Source organism: Sus scrofa, chromosome 7 (genome assembly GCF_054392235.1).
Source record: "Sus scrofa isolate SSC_HxYL_T2T_F1_AM1 chromosome 7, Sscrofa_HxYL_maternal_Yorkshire_Landrace_v2.0, whole genome shotgun sequence".
Lineage (NCBI taxonomy): Eukaryota > Metazoa > Chordata > Mammalia > Artiodactyla > Suidae > Sus > Sus scrofa.
Genome location: NC_139389.1, coordinates 86,613,075 through 86,620,016, shown reverse-complemented (window position 1 = coordinate 86,620,016; position 6,942 = coordinate 86,613,075). Strand labels below are relative to the sequence as shown.

General features: G+C 43.3%; 1 long non-coding RNA gene across 1 annotated transcript in view; it reads left to right on the top strand.

The window, feature by feature from the left end:
• Positions 1–6,942, top strand: part of LOC146401713 (uncharacterized) — a 38,206-nt gene that overhangs the window by 2,805 nt on the left and 28,459 nt on the right. The window contains exon 2 of the long non-coding RNA XR_014810911.1: positions 6,614–6,724. This is a non-coding gene — a long non-coding RNA (uncharacterized LOC146401713). The remainder of the gene's footprint in view (positions 1–6,613; positions 6,725–6,942) is intronic.

Below are 6,942 nucleotides of genomic sequence, written 5' to 3'. Positions count from 1 at the left end.
TGGAAGATCAGAGATTCAGTCCCAAAGCTCCTAATGCTCCTTTCCTGTGCATTATCCTCTGCCAGCTGCTACTGAAGACTGTTAGGCTTGTCCTGTGGTCCTCATTATACACCACACACACACACACACGCACACGCGCCTGCACGCACACACACAGCCAGAGTTCCTGGCTGCTCCATGAAATCATTCTGCTTTGCTATAATGCTTCCCAGCAATCATTGTATCTACCCCTTCATCAGTTTGGCAGCCTCTGTGGAAGTCACTCATATTTTACTTGAATTGCTGCCCGTTGAAACGTCACAGAAAGAAGTGACTGGGACAAGGTTACTGCTGACGTCAGTTTTTAAAGGTCTTGACCCCATCCCTTGCTGTAAGCACTGGAGAAATATGTGGTTTTGTATGCAGCTGAATTCTGTGGTGGTTGGGAAATTCTCCATGTTGATGAATTTTACCCTCATTTCTTTGAAATTCAGTCATTTATTCTGGCCTCAAATACATGATTATGGACAACTGATGACATTTCCCAAATGGAATATCTACTTTTGCAGATGGTTCAGGTTTTGTGTCCTGGGCTGTGTCCTCTGCTGCCATCTTGTGGTCCCTTTGCTGCCCTAGTGGCAGTCTCACAAAGAGCCTTCTCACAAGGTAATGGCGTATGCCAGTGGCTTAGTTGGAGAAAGAATCAATGCTTGCTCAGGGGCACGCCCCAAATCCCTTCCCTGCCAAGAGTCCACCCAGGCGGTAGCACACAGGCTTGGTGCTTCCACCAGCAGACAGGAGGCGCAGGTCCCTTCAGGGTCAATCTCAGCCCCTTGGGCCTCTATGCAATCCTGGATTGGAGCCACCAAAATCAGTAAATTCAACTACCCAGGAATAATTGGAGCTGACCTCGCCTGCTTGGCCCAATGAATGCCCCAAAGACTCTCACCACTTGCCACACAGGCCTGGGATGTTCATCATCTCAGTGAGAGAAGATGGTTACTCCTTCAGGTTTCTGGATTTCATTTTTCTTGTCTAGGCCCATTTGGTGTTTCTCTGTGTCCACGCCCTTTATTCTTGTCTTGCCCTGCTGGTGCTGCCCGAGTTTGATATTTGATTGATGAATTGAACAGAACAGTGGCAGGGTGTCACTATGAGTCAGTGTTTCCTATAAATACGGCAGGATCTGAGCACTGTAGTGTCAGAGGTCTGCCTCCAGGGCACAGGAAATCTGGGAGACTTCCCTGAAGTGGGCTACTGGTGACTAAGAAGTGAGTGACTCATGCAGAGGTGAAGGCAGGAAAATTTTTAATTGGTGCTAATTTTTTTTCCCATTATAATAATGTGTTTAAAACCTTCCATCTGGAATTCCTGTTGTAGTGTAATGGGATGAGCAGCATCTTAGGAGCGCTGAAACGCAAGTTCGATCCCTGGCGGCATAGTGGGTTAAAGGATCTTGCATTGCCGCAGCTGCTCTTAGGTCACAACTGCCACTTGGATCTGATCCCCTGCAGGGGAACTCCATATGCTGCCAGGTGGCCAAAACAGAACAAACCAAAATACCTTCCACTTGCTAAAGTAAATGTGTAGAACTACCTCAGTTGTTAGCCCATCCTGTATGCTTTAAAATGTCCCATCTTTTTGGAGAGCCCCCAATTCTACCATGTCCACATTACCCCAGACTCCAGAAGTAGAGGAGGAAGAGGAAGAGAGGAGGAGAAAAAGCAGGAGGACGGAGAGGAGAAACCACTACCTTTGGTGTTTGTTTTTAATTTGTATAAAAATTTAGGGAGAAGGGCCTCCTGATATAATTTCCTAGGCTACTAAACTGATGCTACTCTCTAAAATTCAAATGCCATTTATTTAATGGGAGTTGTCCTGTGTTTCTTTCATTTTATCCTTCTTTGCCTACATTTTTTTTCAGCCTGATTTCATTTGTTTATTTATGTCTTTGTGCCTTTTTTCTAGCCGCTTCCTGCGGCATATGGAGGTTCCCAGGCTAGAGGTCGAATTGGAGCTGTAGACACTGGCCTACGCCAGAGCCACAGCAATGCAGGATCCGAGCCGCGTCTGTAACCTACACCACAGCTCACGGCAACGCTGGATCCCTAACCCACTGAGCAAGGGCAGGGATGGAACCCACAACCTCATGGTTCCTAGTCGGATTCGCTAACCTCTGCACCAACAACGGGAACTCCTCATTTATATTTTATGTTGCATGTTATTCCTGATTCTATTTATCATCTGAATCTTTGGTTTATTTTTCTTATCAGAAATGTTTCCTATGTTCTGTCCAGAGTGAATGAGTTGTTTTTATTGATTCTTGTCTGTTTTTCCTTGCCTTTGTAAAGCTTTCTTGTTTAAAATATTTTCCACAAGTCTAAGCTCCCCAGACAAGCTTTGGTTTGTTTTGCTTCTTTATAACTATGTGCTCATTTTATGTACAAAGAAAATGTTCTAGGTGTTCCCTTGTGGTGCAGTGGGTTAAGGATCAGGCATCACCGCAGCAGCTTGGGTCTCTGCTGTAGCTCAGGTTCAGTCCCTGGCCCTGAAACCTCCACATGCTATGGGCACAGCCAAAAAAGAAGAAAAGAAGAAAGAAAAATGCTCTGCACCCACTCTTATACTTTAGGTAAAGTGAAGGAAGTCATGGCATAAGAGAAACAGGATTGATGTCTTTGTGACTCACAGATAATTATGAGGAAGAGAAACTGTTCTTTGTGAACCTAAGTAGTGAAACTGGGTCCAGTGGTTACATGTCAGAGAGGCAGTTTTACTTTTTTTTCCCGCTTTTTAGGGCCGCACCTGCAGCACATGGAAGTTCGAAGGCTAGGGGTCATTTCAGAGCTGTAGCTGTCAGCCTACACCACAGCCACAGCAATGCTGGATCCCTGACCCACTGAGCAAGGCCAGGTATGGAACCCTATCCTCATGGATCCTAGTTGGATTCATTTCCACTGTGCCACAATGGGAACTCCTAGAGAAGCAGTTTTACACCAAAAAAAAAAGAGAAACTAAACAGCTTTCTAAAGATGAGCTACTTTGGGAGTTTCTGTTGTGGTTCAGTGGTAATGAACCCAACTAATAACCGTGAGATTTCAGATTGATCCATTGCCTCAGTCAGTAGGTTAGGGATCAGGCATTGCAGTGAGCTGTGAGCTGTGGTGTAGATCACAGATGCCACTGGGATCTGGTGTGGTTGTGGCCAGCAGCTGCAGCTCCGATTAGTCCCCTAGCTCAGGAAACTCCATATGCTGTGAGTGCAGCCCTAAAAAAAAAAAAAAAAAAAAAAAAAAAAAGAAGATAAACTGCTTAACTACTTTGAGGTTAGGCTCTCGACTTCTGGATATTTTGTTTTTTGTTTTTGTCTTTATAGGGCCACACCCGCGCCATATGGAGGTTCCCAGGCTAGGGGTCTAATCGGAGCTGCAGCTGCCAGCCTACACCAGAGCCACAGCAAGGCAGGATCCGAGCCGAATCTGCGACCTTCACCACAGCTCACAGCAATGCCAGATCCTTTACCCACTGAGCAAGGCCAGGGATGGAACCCGCAACCTCATGGTTCCTAGTCGGATTCGTTAATCACTGAGCCACGACAGGAATTCCTGAAATAGATGACTTTTAATTTCTTCTCCAATACTAAGATTTGGTTTCTCAGCAGTGGTGATATTTTTTTTTTAACAGACCATACTCTCTAATCTGAATGACTAGCCCCAAGCAAAAGTATAAAGTATTCCTCTAGTCCCTAAAACAGTGTTTATCAATTGTGGCACTACTGACATTTGGCCAGATAACTCTGTTGTGGAAGGCTGTCCCTTGCATTGTAGCATGCTTAGCAGCATCCCTGGTCTCCAACCGCTAAACACCAGTAGCACTCCTCCTTCTAATTGTAAACAAAAATATCTCCAGGAGTTCCCGTCGTGGCGAAGTGGTTAGCGAATCCGACTAGGAACCATGAGGTTGTGGGTTCCATCCCTGCCCTTGCTCAGTGGGTTAACGATCCAGCGTTGCCGTGAGCTGTGGTGTAGGTTGCAGATGTGGCTCGGATCTCACATTGCTGTTGCTCTGGTGTGTAGGCTGGTGGCTACAGTGCCGATTCGACCCCTAGCCTGGGAACCTCCATATGCCGAGGGAGCGGCTCAAGGAAAACACCCAAAAAAAGACCAAAAAAAAAAAAAAAGTCTCCAGACATTGCCAAATGTTCCCCAGGGAGCAAAATAGCCCCCTCATAGGGCATGAAAACCAATACCCTAGAGAAATATGATTAGAAAGTTTTCAAGAATTTAGTATTTAACTTCTCCAAGATTCTTATATTTAAAGAGAGCCTACAAAGACCTGCAAGAGCCACACTGCACATCCAAAACCTGAAATCCTCTCCTTGTGCCCGTATTCTCCCTTCTGAATTGTCCGTCTTACATGGTGATATGGCTTGGTCACACAAGCTGAATGCTAACCTCCTCTCCCTCATTTCCTGTAGCCAAATGCTCACCCTAAAATCTATACATCGTGTATAGATTTTCCTCCTTCTCTTGAATCAATCCTCTTCTCCACCTCACCTCCACCCCTGCCCTAGTTCAGGCCCTCACTTCTTACCTACCACAGAAAAGCTTCCTAAATAGTTTCTGTACCTCCAGAATTATCATCCTGGAAGATCCTTCACATAACCACATCAAAGTGACCAAATAGCTTCCCACCTTAAAAGCCCTTTAGTATCTCTATCTAAAGATCAGGTCCAAGCTATTTTAAATTGTGCAGTGACCTCAGTGATCTGGCCTCTGCCTTTCCAGTGTCATCTCCCACATCCCCTTCCTTGCAGTACACTCTTCAGTGACAGCAATCTGAGGAAGGTGGCATTGGCATGCAGCCTTACATTTTTTTAATTTTTTTTTTTTTGTCTTTTTGCTATTTCTTTGGGCCGCTCCCGCCGCATATGGAGGTTCCCAGGCTAGGGGTCGAATGGGAGCTGTAGACACTGGCGTACACCAGAGCCACAGCAACGTGGGACCCGAGCCGCGTCTGCAACCTACACCACAGCTCACGGCAACGCCGGATCAGTTAACCCACTGAGCAAGGGCAGGGACCAAACCCACAACCTCACGGTTCCTAGTCGGGATTCGTTAACCACTGCGCCATGACGGGAACTCCAAATTATTAATATGTATGATAAACATCCCCACTCCATCTTTGAGCTTTACCTTTTCCCTCTCTTTTTTTTTTTTTCTTTTTTTTTGATTAGCCCAAGGATCATGATGATGACAGCAGTGACTCAGTCATGGGTGGGATGGGGGTCAGGGCTTTTTCTTTCACACATTAATGAGAAGTCAGAACAATTAAAACATCAAGAGGAAGTCAAAGCCATATCATGTCAAAAGAGTTAAGTGAAAACATCTCACTTCGGCACATGTTTCTTACTTCTATGCCTTATTCAAGCTGATGTATCAGGGCCTAGCCCCATATTGCTAACTGCTACTGATTCTTTAAGACTCAGCTTAGTTCACCTACTTCAGCTACTTCGGGAAGCTTCCCTGATCTCTCCCATTGCCACTCAAACTGTACTTTTACAGTGCTCTACACATAGTTCTATGCTTATTGTGAAGCGTATCAGAATGTGCCACCCCAAGATGTGCCTCATTGGCATGGGGTTGTTTTGAACTGGAAGCAAATAAGAAGCAGTAGACTCAGAAAGAGCTTTCTGCCCTCCTCATGTCTGCCTAAAAGTGGAATATAAATTTCCCTTTGTGAAAGTCTTCCCTCTCCCCTCTCTTGTAGCAGGAGGAAGAAAAACAACCATTTCACTGCTGAAAGACAGTCAGCACCATGATGGGTCTAGACAAACAAACCTTACAAAAAATTATCCTTATCGTCCGTCAGTTTTCCCGATATACTTACTTTCCTGCAATCTACTGCCCCTAGAAACTCAAAATGCTTTTCCTTTGTCTTGTCACGTCTCTACAATTTCTCACCTTTTGTTAAAATGGTATATAATCCCCTGTGTCTAATCACCTCTTTGGGTCTTCATTTCTTTTCTATGAAGTTCCTCTGTGCATATAAAAATTGAAATAGTAACATCAAGTAAGATGTAGTATGCCTTTTCTCCTGTTAGTTTGGCTTTTGTTAATTTATTATTTGCAAGCTCCAGCTACTAAACCTAACAGGATAAAGAAGAGGTTTTTGTTTTTGTTTTTAAAGAAGAGGTTGTTTTTTTTTTCTCCCATACAGTTGAAATTATCACTTATGTACCCACTTTTGAAGCAAGAATTGTGTTTTATTCATCTTTATAACCCCAGAACCTAGCTAAGTGAATGGTATATAGGAGACATTCAATACATGTTTACTGAATGAATGAATAAACAGACTAAGTCAGAAGGAAATTTAGAAGGCATTGGATGTCAGAACATAGAAACTCCTGTGCAATATTTCTGACAGTCATTTGATCTCTGCTAAAACATTAACAATAATGGTGCCACTGGGGGAAATCATTCAAACATACAGCACATGCCACAACAAACTCATGATCCCAAACTACAACTAGATCCTAAAGGCAATGGCCTAATACTACTATTGGCAGTTCTCAATTTCCACAAATGCTGCTTCAAGTTTTTTGTTTGTTTGTTTTTCATTTTGTTTTCAATAGTTAGTCTAAAGTTCACCTAGAAGAATAAATAGAAGATAATGAAAGAAAAAGGAAGGAAGGAAGAAGGAAAGAAAGAAGGAAGAAAGGGTTTCTAACAAGAAGAATAATAAGGTAAGACTTGGCCTATCAGCTATTAACGTATATTATAAAAATAAAAAATTAAAACTGTGGTATTGACATCAGAATAGACAGATAGATGAAGGGAACAGAATAGAGTCAAAAATGGCTCAAGTACACTGTAAACCAACTATAATAGAAAAAATAAAAATCATTTAAAAAAAGGCTTAAGTATATACAAAGATTTAATGTAATATATTTTAATGGCACTA